This window comes from Dipodomys spectabilis, unplaced genomic scaffold (assembly GCF_019054845.1).
Source record: "Dipodomys spectabilis isolate Male_0828 unplaced genomic scaffold, ASM1905484v1 ptg000003l, whole genome shotgun sequence".
Lineage (NCBI taxonomy): Eukaryota > Metazoa > Chordata > Mammalia > Rodentia > Heteromyidae > Dipodomys > Dipodomys spectabilis.
The window spans coordinates 2,830,938-2,844,690 of NW_024870680.1; the positions used below are offsets into that span (position 1 = coordinate 2,830,938).

Consider the following 13,753-nt stretch of genomic DNA (forward strand, 5'->3'; position numbering starts at 1 on the left):
AAAGATGAGGATAGAGCCCAGGCCCTGAGTTCTTTCAAAAAAAAAGAAAGAAAGATGGGGTATAGTGAATGGTAAAGCACTTACCTAGCACATGATAGGGCACTGAATTTGATCCCTACATCTGGAAAAAGATAAAAAGAAGAATATATAATCATTAGCAACAAGATATTGACAATTTTTTAAAGGTTGTGCAAAACTTGTATTTACAAAAATAGCACAAAAGTGAATGCAACACAGTCATTGCACATGCACGCTTCATTCACATCTTCCACCATGAAAGGTTTGTAATGCCACAAAAGGGGGGACAAACTTCACCAACACGGAAGCCATACAAGTTATACTGGAATGGACAAATATTGCCCAAGGAGATTCTACTGTGAACGCTGAGACAGGTTGAAGGCCATTAAACACAGTTATTCCAATCTTTTGGAGCCCCATTAACTTGTGTTTGGGTATGTGACTTTTCTTCCAACTTGTGGTCTTAAACTTCCATTTTACAAAATCCAGAAGGAAATACAAAAGAAATCAAAACAACAGAGGTCATATTAAACAGGAGTTAGCGTATGAAGATATAATTAAGATGGAGAAAGAAAGTCAGAACATTAAAATGGTACAACTTGCTTTGTTAGTTGTTGGAACCAGTCGTACATTAGAAGTTAGGTAATATACACAATTATTTTCAAGTAGATTACTTATGTTGTTCTAATATGTCCTTCTCATCAGTGCACTGAAGCTAATCAAAACCTCTACAAAAGAACAGTCCCTTACAATAGCAGCACACACTACCACTACCTGCAAAGCTGTCAGTCTCAAAAGACTTAGTGAATGAAAAGAAACAGAAGTGGTAAGTAACATATTAAGGAGGAATAATGGGAATTAGAAGATTCCTGCAGTTCAGCTCTTTTAATCAGCCAGCCAGCTTGCTAGCGACGAGGGATGGTTTCCACTGAGGAAGGTCCTGTGGAGTGGGAATGTGGTCCCCAGTGACCTCTGCTTGTCCGGAGCTGCAGTGGGCAGTTGCTTGTTCTTCATCTTTGCTTTAGCCATGTTGTAATCTCCAGAATCAAAATATTTTTGCCCTTTCTGTAATCGTTTCCTTAGAAAATCTGAACCCCCAGTCTTCTGTCCCAGATAAGGATATCTTGCTTTTAATTTTGCTTCTTCAGCTTTCTCTGGACTGGTCACTTTATCTTCCATTTCCTTCTGCTCTTCGGCTGAGGCTGCCTCAGGGACTTGCGGGGACATAATGCTCCCTAACCCCATTCCTCCACCTCGGCGACGTCTCGATATTGACAATTTTATTTGGCTAAAATTATACTCTAAAATCTTAGCAAAAGGATAAATCTTGCAAATTTTACATTAAAAAATTTTATCTGGAAAAAAATTGTATTTGTGAACTATAAAGACCAGGAAGAAAAAAAATAAGGAGAAACATTAATTGATAGAATTGTTGACTATAAAACAAAAGACAATAAAAGAAAATAATGAAGACATTTAATTATATTTTGAAATGTACACATACAGAATGTGTCTACAGGAAGGGGAGACATGGTTCAACAGAATTGTACTCATTATCTGATTCATGTAGCTATGACCCTCTGTATATCAACTCTACAATAACAATTAAAACAAAAGAATTTGTCTACAGCAATCTCAGTCAAATAGAAGTAAAAGTAGAAGTGGTTCACATATACTAGATAGAAAAGTGATGACGGAGGCTAAAGCTATGCTTTTATATGGTAGAACATGATGCCCAACAAGTGTGGAGCCTTGAGTTCAAATGCCAGTATTGTCAAAGGAAAAAAGAAACTTATCAAGGAATTAAGTTGTATTCATGTAGAATGCTCCAAAAGAAAAAGTGCTTATTTAACAAATACTTGTTTCCTCAGGTATTATCATGGATTAGGTAGTTTACATTTTTTTTTTGATGTATGCACACTACAGTATGCTCAAGCCAAAAGAGCAAGATCAAAATTCAAAACTACAGGATCAAATATCCTGTTCTCATCCCTTGGGACTGAATCTTGGTTGAAGTACATGGCTTGGCTACTAGTAAGCACTGTGGCTTTGGGAAAGTCATGCCTATGCGCCTCAGTTTTTTACCCCTAAAAATATAATATAATAGGTTGCAACAAGCAACATCATCTTTCTTCTGAAAATTTTCTTACCTCTAATCTTCCATACTTTTTATCATATAACCTCAGGTTATAATAGTGACCTCTGGAACTGAGAATAAATCTCACCCAAAGATATCTATAACAAAAATATCTATGTTTAGTTAACAACCTGTCAAAATCATTGTCCACAAAGATACTTTATACTCAGTGAGTGGTTAATACAATCCATTAAGTCAACTCAGTGAATTTTAATATCATTCATGCAAAAAATAAGGAGAGAGTGGGACTGGCGGAACAAGAGAGCAGCAGTGAGAACTCAAGAGGCAGAATCCATGAGGTGGCAAACTAAGTTAGTAAATGCGATGAGTAAGCTAAGACCCAAAAGGTGGAGAAATGAGTCCATCAGAAATGCAATGAGATGAAGCTGATGGAGAGAAATAGAGATGAAATTATGCACAAGAGTTCTCCAGAACCAAAAACTAACAGGGGATAGATAGATAATAGGTACATAGATCTCTATTTACATAGATAGATAGATCTCTAGATAGATAGATAGATAGATAGATAGATAGATAGATAGATAGATAGATAGATAGATAGATAGATAGATTAGATAGAATTATTATGAGAATTGACTTACGTGCTTAGGCAGGCTTACTGTGAGAACTGACTATGTGGTTAAGACGGCTAAGAAGTGCCACATCTGTCATCTGGGGAATAAGGACAGCCAGTGGTATAATTAATTTGTTCCTAGCTAGAAGTTCTGAGAACCAAAAGCTGCTGAATCTGAAAGTAGAAGATGAATTTTTCTGCTTTGCTCTCCCTCTGCCTTTTTGTTCTACTGGGACAGAATCATGGATTGAATGACACCCACCCACATCCATGTGGGTTGATTTTCCACTGACTCTAATGCTAATTCCATCTAGAAACACCCTCCTGCACATAACACCTCAGTGTGTATTCTTTAAACAACCATTTGATACATCAAGTTAGCCCCAGCAGTCATGAGCTCAGAATACTTTTCAAGTGAATTGTTGGAGCTCAGAGCTACCGATAGACTTGTGACACAGTTGATAAATTGTACATGGGGGAACACAATGTTGTGAAGCATTTCTAATTTGCCCATGCATCCATTGCTGGTGAAAGAAACAACTAAAGCAAATGGTCACTAAATAAACAAAATACATTCATCCTCAGATACAAGAAAAATGAAAATAAACACGAGACTGAAATTTTATTCCTCATCTATCAAATGGGAAAGAATTTGATAAGAAGCCATTTTATCAAGTCTACAGGAAGTTGGTACTTCATTACTAAAGGGAGGAGAAAGTAGTACAACCAGTGGGGGGGGCGGGGTTTAGCACTTTCTAATAAAATTACATCTGTAGTAATATATACATATTTATTTAATAAATATATAAATATATTAATATAATAGTATATACTGTAATATAGAAATATATTTTCACATAATATACTAATTTATATAATATGCATTTATATATTATGTAAATATATTGCACTTTAGTTCTATTTAATTGAAATTATTTATATAAATACATAATTATTTGAATTTAAAAATAAATATTTGAAAATATGAAATTATATATATAGTTGAGAAATAAGTTTCCATCAATAACTGGCATACACAGCCAATGTACACTACTTAAGGATATGTAATGTTTCTACCTATGGCTATGGAATGGTCTCTAAGTTTTAATATTTAAATAAAGAATATCAAGCCAAAGAAGAATATGTACATTATTCTATTGTTCTCCTAAGAAAGGAAGGTACTCAGTATACACACATACACACACACACACACACACACACACACACACATATATATACATATATATATATATATATATATATATATATATACACAAACCATGCAGCAGACCTATACTGTGGGTCCTAATTATTCTCATTTAAGATAGTTATGTCCTAAAAAGTAACAATGAGCAGCACCAAATTAGCAAATCCTGAGACATTACTCCCAGAGGACATACAGAGTCCAAATACTGTTGTTTAAGCCACAGTGTGGTATTATATTATGGCAGTCTGAGCAAACTAATGCACTGATATTACCAAAGACGGTGCATCTGTTAGAATCTTAGTTACTCAGGAGCCCGAGCGTTGAAGAATCCAAGCTAGCCCCAGCTACACAGGCTGTGAGATACCATCTCCAACATAACCAGCAAAAACTTGGGCCAGAGGCAAGACAGCTTAAGTAGTAGAGCACCAGCCAAGCAACCAGGATGAGGCTGAATTCAGACACCCCGGTACTGCCACTGAGAGAAGGGAGAGAGAGGGAGACAGAGCTGATAAAACTGTATGCCACCTAGGAAGTCATTTCACTTTTTAAAAAACCGTGAATCTGAATCATATCAAAGTTTATCTCTAATGACTGATTAAATACAAATGGTGCAACACGCTCCCAGGGTGTCTCACACCTGTAGTCCTAAGTACTCCGGAGACTAAGATCTAAGAATTTCAGTTCAAAGCTAACATGTGCAGGAAAGTCCTTGCGACTCTTATCTCCAATAAACTACTCAGAAAACACCAGAAGTAGCTCTGCAGCTCAAATAGTTGAGTGCTAAGAAGCTCAAGGACAGTGCAGAGGCCCTGAATTCAAGCCCCAGGACCAGCAAAAACAAACAAATGGAGGAGATAAAGGATTGTGCTTCATGGTATCAATCAATCCAATAAACCCATATATGAAAGTTCTTTAGATGCTAAAGCAAGCTATGTGTGTTTGGAGGTGGTGAGTGGAGGGTGGGGGAGATGTGAAAGACAGAGAATATGAGAGAGAAATTTAAGCCCTGACTGGATTCTTGATATGGAGGATTTTCTACAAAATTCAATTGTATAATAGGAAAGACCATTAAAATACACAAGTGTAACAAGGGAGACAATGAGCTTATTTAGGGATGGTAATAAGCATGAGGGTTTCCTTATATTATTCTAAATTTAGTCTATGTTTGAAATTTTGAAATTCTTCTTTAATTTCCCCAATTTACCACCACCAAACTGAGTACATCCCTGTTTTCTCATATTTTCAAAGAACTCATTTTGAATGACATGATTATCAAGATTAAATACAGCATTCCAGGAAGAATAAAAAATCCAGTGGTTGGGGCTGGGAAGGTGGCTCAGTGGTAGAGCACTTGCCTTGCATGCCTGAGGCCCTGGGTTGGATTCCTCAGCACCACATAAGCATAAAGAAAAAAGCCAGAAGTGGCGTTGTGGCTCAAGTGGTAGAGAGCTAGCCTTGAGCTGAAGAGCTGAGGGACAGCGCCCAGGCCCATAGTTCAGGCCCCATGACCAGACCAAAAAAAACAAAAAAAAAATCCAGTGGTTTGGGGTGGGGGAACCCAATCTTTATTTTTTATGTGCAATTTGGAGAAACTATTATCATTTCTTTTTTTTTTTTTTTTTACTCAAGACCAGGACTTGAACTTGATATCTGATGCTTTCAATCATTGGCTGGCATTCTACCACCTGCACCATGCCTCCAATCCAAGTTGGAGACATCCTGGATTCATTTTATGTGAATGGACAAAATGGAATTTTTATACATTGAGCATACTTTTAGGAACCAAGTCTCAAGCATTTTATCTGGTTCCAAATAACATTTGGTATTTTCCTGCCTGGAGCCAAGCTCAGAGTTACTCAGCTCTGAATAGTTCACTGAGTGTCTCTTGATTTCACTAACATTCTTGCTTCTTTTCCTACACTAATGAATTGATTTCTTCCAGCCCGACCCTCCCAGTTACTTTCCACTTGACCTTGTTTGTCTCTTCTCTGGGATAACTTAACTCCCCCACCTAGATTAGTCTCCTTGGGGCAGCCCTTCTGATTCAAAATGTCTCCCTCCAATCTGTCCTCCCCACCTTCATAATCCCTCCAGCCAGTGGAGATAGGTCCATCACTGCTTCAGGCTCTCTCTCCCCCTCTGCTGACATTTTGATTCTATCTTGCAATATCCTTTGTCCAGACTTTAAAAGCAGCAATAAGTTCAGGACAAGTGTAACCACCTTGTGTGGCCTCCAAAAGATTGATTCCATATTGCTGTTGACCTAGTTCTTATATTTCACTCTTTCCAGAAATCAACTGATTAGGCAATTTTGAAAGTATTATGTTCTCTTGTTTTTAATTTTCTCTAAGTAGGATGACCTTGTAGAACTCAATTAGCTATTCCCCAAAGTAGGCCTAGTGGTTGGCAATCTTAATGCTTACGTAAATTCTAAGAAGGCTGGCTTCCATATTTTTTTGGAAGTCAATAATCCAACCCTTTAATCTTCTACCTTTGTCAATTTCAATTCGACCAAAGAAATTAGAATGATATAAAGCCCCAACAGGATATTAACAGAGAAATTAACATTAAATATTTGATTAAATCACATCTCTGTTCTAGGCTTCAGTTGCTTCACCACTAGATAGCTTTTGTTGCTGTTTGTTTACATTTATACCCTTAAAATCTTAAGTCTTTCAGACTCATGAATGGTATATACTAATCTTCAAGGAACGAGGTTCAATGAAATGGTTACTTTCATGAAAATATCTTAATATCAATAGATTTTGAGCAACAACCAACCATTTATGACCAAAAGAGCCCTGGTCACATTGAAAACCTGCCCAGAGTTGAGAACTCAGTTCAAGGACACGATGCTGCAAAGGAGATGGTTGTGGAGGAGATGGAGCCAGGCCTGCAACACTCACAGAACACACACATCTGTACTTGTCTCACTGGACTGAAGATACATAGATTTTAGAGTCAGAGGGTCTTGAATATAAACTGAGATTCATTATGCTCCCACTTATAATACAAGGAACAAATTGTAAGCGAAAGGTTTATTTGAATGAGAATTTTTTGTTTTACAATTTTGGTTTTCTTGGCAGTTGGCTTTATTTTATTGTGAAAAGAGAAGTATCCACAAAATCATGGGGGTACAGTCAGGCCCCAGAAAGACCTGATAACCAGGCTGAATATATCCTACACATTAGGACACAGGGCAAACCCATCTCTGCATTCCCCTTTCTATAGGACCAAAGGATCTCTCATCTGTTTCTTCTGCTCAGGTCTTTGCTGAGCAACTTTTCCTTCCACTTGTAAACAACTTAAACCTGGCTGCCATGTGCTTGACACTTGCAGAGCAGATTCCTCCTTCCTCTTGGCTAAGTGTCCACCCAGTACCTGAGTCATCTAGGTAACTGGCACACTTGGAGGCAGTCACCACCCCCACCCTGCCCCCCCCCCCCCCCCCCCCCCCGAGGTCACATCCACATCTGATGTGGCCCCATACCTTCTCCCACCCCTAGCCTTGCTAAGTCTTGGCCTGGCTGTGGTCCGGACTCTCCCCCCATGGGCTTCCAACTTGACCAGAGGCAGCTCAAAAATAAACCTTTCCCCTGCCTGAATACCACATGCTGTGCTGCTCTCTCTTTCCTTGGCTGCTGATTTAATTTACCTAACACTTCCCTTCCTCTCTATCTTCACCCCCATCTCTGTCTGTTTCTTTTTCAATGTTCAGACTCAGGTTATCACAGCTGCTTGCTTACTCATGGTTCTCAGTACACTTCCAATGTCCTGGGGTCTGAATCTCTCCATATCCTAGACCAATGATCTCTGCCCACTCAGCAGCAATCTATTTTCTTAAGAGTGGTGACTTTACTGGGGATATAAAATGATCAGATCCTGTTTCGTGCAGCTCAGTGTGGCAGAGGTATCGAAGGCCAAAAGTTTAGTGGGTGTTGCATTAACCCAGGAAAGAAATAGTAATCAAGTAGATAGAGAGAAAAATATGAGTGTTAGGAAGGAATTAGAATGAACTGCATGGGGTGAAAAGATAAATTTCTAATCTACAGAAGGACAAATGCCAGAACCAATCATTAACTAAGAAAATCAGTGGCAAGTTTAGGTAGGGCTGGGGAAAGAAGAAGATTAGACCATCTTGTCTCTTGATAAAAGGATATTTAAGACAGGAACAACCGTGTGAATATAAAGAATAGGGAAGATACAATAAGGTAGAGGAAGGATGGGTCATTGTGAGACAAACACACACTTTAACCTTATCACTACACCATAAACACTCCTTAGTGACTCTTGGTAGGAAAGCTCAAAAATCCAATCTCATATGCAGAAATCTCAAAATTCTTCCCTACACAACTCCTGACCATCTCTCTAATCTGAGCATCAAGCATTAAGAACTGCTGGAGATTCCTGCATGTGTTACTTTCTTCCATCACTTGTGTGTATTTAGACAGCACTTTCCCTCCTTCAACTGCCTGGCTGCTATCTATTGTTCAAGATACTTTACCCATCCAAGACTGCCTCACATGCTCTTTGCCCTTGGGTGACCTCTACACTTCCTATATGGGCCCAAGAGAACTGGTAACTTTGAATCTCTGATTTTCTGCTCTATCTCTGGCTGTAAGGCCACAAACATAGGAACTGTTGCTTGTATCTCAGTATCCACAATACCCAGACATACTAGTAGCTGTGAAATATTTGTAAGCAGGAGGAACCTTAGCATAGATGTAGCATACACAGCACATGTGTCCCCCATGGTATTCCTTTCTTCTTCTTCTTTCTCATGCTGCACATTACTTCTTTGGACGAATTCACAGGGAATATAGTGTAGGAAATAGATTTCTGCTTGAGCTTTTGCATCAAATAGGCCTTCCCACAGGCTTTGTTGACTTCCCACAGTGCCTTGGAATTAAAGCACCACTGGCCCATATTAATTGTGCAGGAAAAAGAAGACAGACTCATTTTAAGTAAATTAAAATATATTTAGGGAGAATTTGAACCTACTAGGGCTGCAAAATACACAAGGAAGAAGAGAAAATGACACTCTTTTAAAATTCACAGTGGGACAGGGCAAAAAATGTTGACTCACAGGTTTTCAATGTTAAAAGTTTAAAATATAGATGAAGTCAGTCCTTTCAGTTGCTATCAGAGAAACCCACAGAATAGGTAGTTAATAACAACAGAAATGTATTTGTGACCGTTGTAGGCTATGAAATCCAAAAGGAAAATGCTGGAAGATTTGCTATCTAATGATGACACGTTTCTTGATTCAGAGATACTCATGGTCACCACACATGTTCGAAAGCATAAGTGTGTCTCCCGATTCTCTTTTATAAGCACACAGATTCCAATTATGAGAGCCCTGACCTTAAACTCATCACCTCTCAATGCCCTCACCTGCAAATACCCTCACACTGAGGATTAGGTTTCATTAATTAATTGGAATAACCCAAACATTATTAGCAGATGGTATAACTACACCTCAATACACACACTCTCTCATTTTTTTCTCAAGACTGATTGCAGTAAGATGGAGAGAACAAAAGAATGAAGAAGCAAAGGATATGAAACAAAATTGCTTTATCAAGGTAAAAGGCCCATGAAGTACAAGAGAGTGATCTTAAAGTGGTGTGTGTGTGTGTGTGTGTGTGTGTGTGTGTGTGTGTGTGTGTGTGTTGAAAAATAAGGTTTGAACAAATATGTCAGCTGAAAGACAAAGGAGAACTCAAAAGGACAGTTCTAATGCAAGAGGCCAAAGAGAATGGGGCTATGAGCCCAGAAGAAGGAAGATTTTTTTTTCCACATTACAGTGAATCAATCAACTATGTTAGCAACTCAGAGGCTTTAATAAACATCCCTCATCTTGCTCTGCCCACTACCCCGATCATGTCTCCATAGCTTTCCATACATTGCTTGCTCACTCTCTCACTCACTCGCTCTCCCAGGAGTGTTGATTTCCAAGTTATCCTTAACAAACATGGGCTTGCCCTTCAGCTACAACCCACAGATCTCTATAACAAGGAAACATTCCTGATACTTCTAAGCACGCAAAGCAAATCCTCCTCTGGCACTCATAGACTTGCAAAGACCACCTTCATTCCTCCTGACTCCCCCTCTGAGTAGAAGCACATTGAGGGAGATGGATGACTTGCAGACTGAGCATTCCAGCAATGTGGGTGAAGGAATGAGGAAACGATAATCCACTGGGTCTTTGGGAGATTTGAGATGAGAAAGAAAAAAGGTCTGGACCATTTCTGGGCTGAGGAGGGATGGGCTGAAGCCTGAGGAGCAAGCAGAACTTTCTGAAGCAATGTCTTCTGGGAACTCACTGGAAAGGTGGGTAGATGTAACTGCAGCAATGGGAGACACAGTGAGTCTATATAGAGCTCCAATGCCAAGGCATCAATGAATAAATGGAAATTCACAACATTGAAGTTCATGACATTCTTGTGAAATAAAAAACAAATCTTTGGACTCCCACAGTTGTTTTATCTAAAAAGTAAAATAAAAGAGATCAAATCAGATTTGTGAGACCTCTGGGGCTGCATGTCCTAGACGGCTGGAGCTTTGGAAAGGTTGCAGATGCCAATAATCTGTCCAAATCTGAGATCAAAGCCTGCCGGACTCAGCCTCGAAGAAGAAAATGCTCTTAATAGGATTAAGAAAATCTTTGATTCTTAATCTGTGGCTGTGTGAAATAGGAGTTTTGTCCAGCACATAAAGTTAAACATCCATTGTAATATTTTTAAAGATTTAGGAATAACCAGTGTTTTTCCAGAAAAAAAAAGATCAGATGAAATCTAATTGTGGACTTGCCTTGTGTCTCTTCCTTTCCCAGGATTCTGATATCTCTGAACATCAATAGTGTTAGAGTCATGAGGAATCTTGAAGAATACATAGGTCAGCAATCTGATTTTACTGGAGGACAGGGTGGAAAAGTGAATAGCTCAAGCTTCCCACCTCATTAGTAGTAGAACTGAGCCAGAAATAATTTTTCTCATCATTCCATCAAGTGATCTTCCTTCTGCACCATGTTATGAAAGTAAGTTAAACTATGTTCAATTTCTTCTTTTTCAGCTGGTCAGTGAATTAGTATATTTCAAAGAATTTTGCCCCAAGTTAGACTTTGATATATTTCCATGTCAAAAATGGCAACTTGCGGGGCTGGGAAGGTGGCTCAGTGGTAGAGCGCTTGCTTTGCATGCATGAGGCCCTGCGTTCGATTCCTCAGCACCCCATAAGCAAAAAGAAAAAAGCCAGAAGTGGCGCTATGGCTCAAGTGGTAGAGCACCAGCCTTGAGCTGAAGAGCTGAGGGACAGTGCCCAGGCCCAGAGTTCAGGCCCCACGACCGCACCCCCCCCCCCAAAAAAAAATGGCAACTTGCCAGGGCCCATTATCCTAGCTACACAAGAGGCTGAGATCTGAGGATCACAGTACAAAGCCAGCCTTGGCAGGAAAGTACGTGAGACTTTCATCTCCAATGAACTACCAAGAACCTGGCAGCGGAGTTGTGGCTCAAGTGGTAGAGCACCAGCCCTGAGCAAAGAGACAGCACCCAAGCCACACACATACCAAGATGGTAGCCATAAAATATTGCTTTTCTGCAACCTTTCATTTCTTGAGTTTCAGAAAGTGGAGTTTTTAGTGGACAAAGACTTAATGTTCTAAAAGTTCTAAAGGAAAGACTTGGTTGATGTAGGAAACACCAAATTGATCATGGAAAAGAGAAAACATGAGCAAAAAGGCTTGTTGAGTGGATTCTAAGCTAGATAAAGGAAACTATTAGAACAAAAACTCCAATGTTATTGGATTGCTAAATCTGGGCTGGTTTTAATTTGTTTAGAAAAATTGTATGAGAGCACATTCCACAGAACCCTAGTTCCAAAATATGTTCTGTGAAATCTAAATAAATAAAAGGAAGTGGAAATCTATGTGCAAGCAAGATTTTTTAAATGCTGCAGACCGCACTATTTACTATAGCTAAAATATGGAACCAACCCAGATGCCCCTCAGTAGATGAATGGATCAAGAAAATGAGGTATATATATATACAATGGAATTCTATGCCTCCATCAGAAAGAACGACATTGCTCCATTTGTTAGAAAATGGAAAGGCTTGGAAAAAATTATATTAAGTGAAATAAGCCAGGCCCAAAGAAACATAGGTCCCATGGTTTCCCTTATTTGCAACATCTAGTATATGTCTGAGTCAAGCAGAAAAGGTCAGATAAGGTAATGTTAGGGAAATGAACCCTAAGATATGTATTCAAATGATTTTTTTCTTTCATGCAATTGTTTCTATAAGATTATTATAAGATTATTTTTTTGTTGCTTTGTATGTCCCTCCCCCACAGTATAACCCCCGCTTTCACTGTATTTGATGTCGGTATAATTTGTGGAGGGGAAGGGGAAAAACAAGTCGTTTAAATAGGGACACAGGTGGACCCATTGCAACAATGAAATGTGCAAGTCGTTATGTCGAAAACGAACTTTACAACTTTGGTGGGGGGGGAAGCAGAGAGGACTAGGTGGGGGGGCAGGAGGGGGAGGATGGGAAGGGATGGGAAGGGGAAACAAAGGAGGAGGCTACAATACTTGATAAGAAATGTACTCATTATCTTGCCCATGTAATTGTAACCCCTCTGTACAGTATTTTCACAAAAATAAATAAATAAATAAAATGCTGCAGACCCTCTTAAAGAATGCAAGAATACATTGGCAGTGTGCTATTCTTGTGTGTCTGTGTGTCTGTGCCTGTGTGTCTGTGTGTCTGTGTGTCTCTGTGTGTATCTACTGGGGTTTGAGCTAAGGGTCCTATGTTCTTGTTTTTTTTTGTTTGTTTGTTTCTGTTTTTGTTTTTATCAAGACTAGTCCTCTACCACTTGAGCCACACCTCTACTTCAGGCTTTAGTGGTAAATTGGAAATAGAAGTTTATCTGACTATCTTGCCCAGGCTGGCTTTGAACAAGTGCTCCTCAGATCTCAGCTTGCTGAGTAGCTAGAATTATAAGGGTAAACCACCAATGCCTAGCATGCCAGTCCTTATATAGTAAAGAAACTTTAAATATTTTTTCAGACTTCTAGTTGAAATGCATAATGGTACTGCTTAACAGATTTTCACAACTGAACACCCCTAGAATTTAGATCATGGATCAGCTCCCCAGAAAGATGTGGGCTTTTTCCAACACTTCAGTTGGCCATAGAGCAGAAGATATCAAGATTTTCCATAACGAAAGAGATGGTAATTATTTTAAGCTTTGCTAGCTACAGACAGGCTCTGTTCCATCTTCTTCTTAATTTTTTGCACAACTTCTTAAAGATGTAAATATCATTTTTAGCTCAAGGGCCATACAGAAGGAAGCCTCTGCTCCATCTTTAGTTTTCTGACTACTGCTTGCCATGGATTCCTCTTTTGTGTGCCTTTTATTGCATGGTATGTTACATTAGCATCTTATTACCTCTAGTTCTGCTAAAGACATTTTAGAAAATATAGTTTAGAGAAATGTCTCTGAAACACTGAGCATAATCAACAGTTGAAGGCCTGTTAAATGCAGAATTTGCATGTAATTGTGCCTGATACCCATGCAGGCCCAATCACATACATAAAGAAAGGCTGATGGGAATGGAAAACCAATGGTAGAACCAGGCTCAGGTGGCTCATTCCTGTAATCCTAGCTATGCAGGAGGTTGAGATCACGGTTCAAAGCTAGCCTGAAAACAAAAGCCTATGAGACTTTTATCTCCAACTAACCACCAAAAAGTTAGAAATAGAGGTATGATTCAAGTGGTAGAGTGCCAGCAGTGAACAAATATGCTAAG

General features: G+C 39.1%; 1 pseudogene; it reads right to left on the bottom strand.

Moving 5' to 3' along the window:
* Nucleotides 1-849: 849 nt before the first annotated feature.
* On the bottom strand, nt 850-1,245 carry LOC122116152 (annotated as a pseudogene).
* Between the last annotated feature and the right edge of the window lie 12,508 nt (nt 1,246-13,753).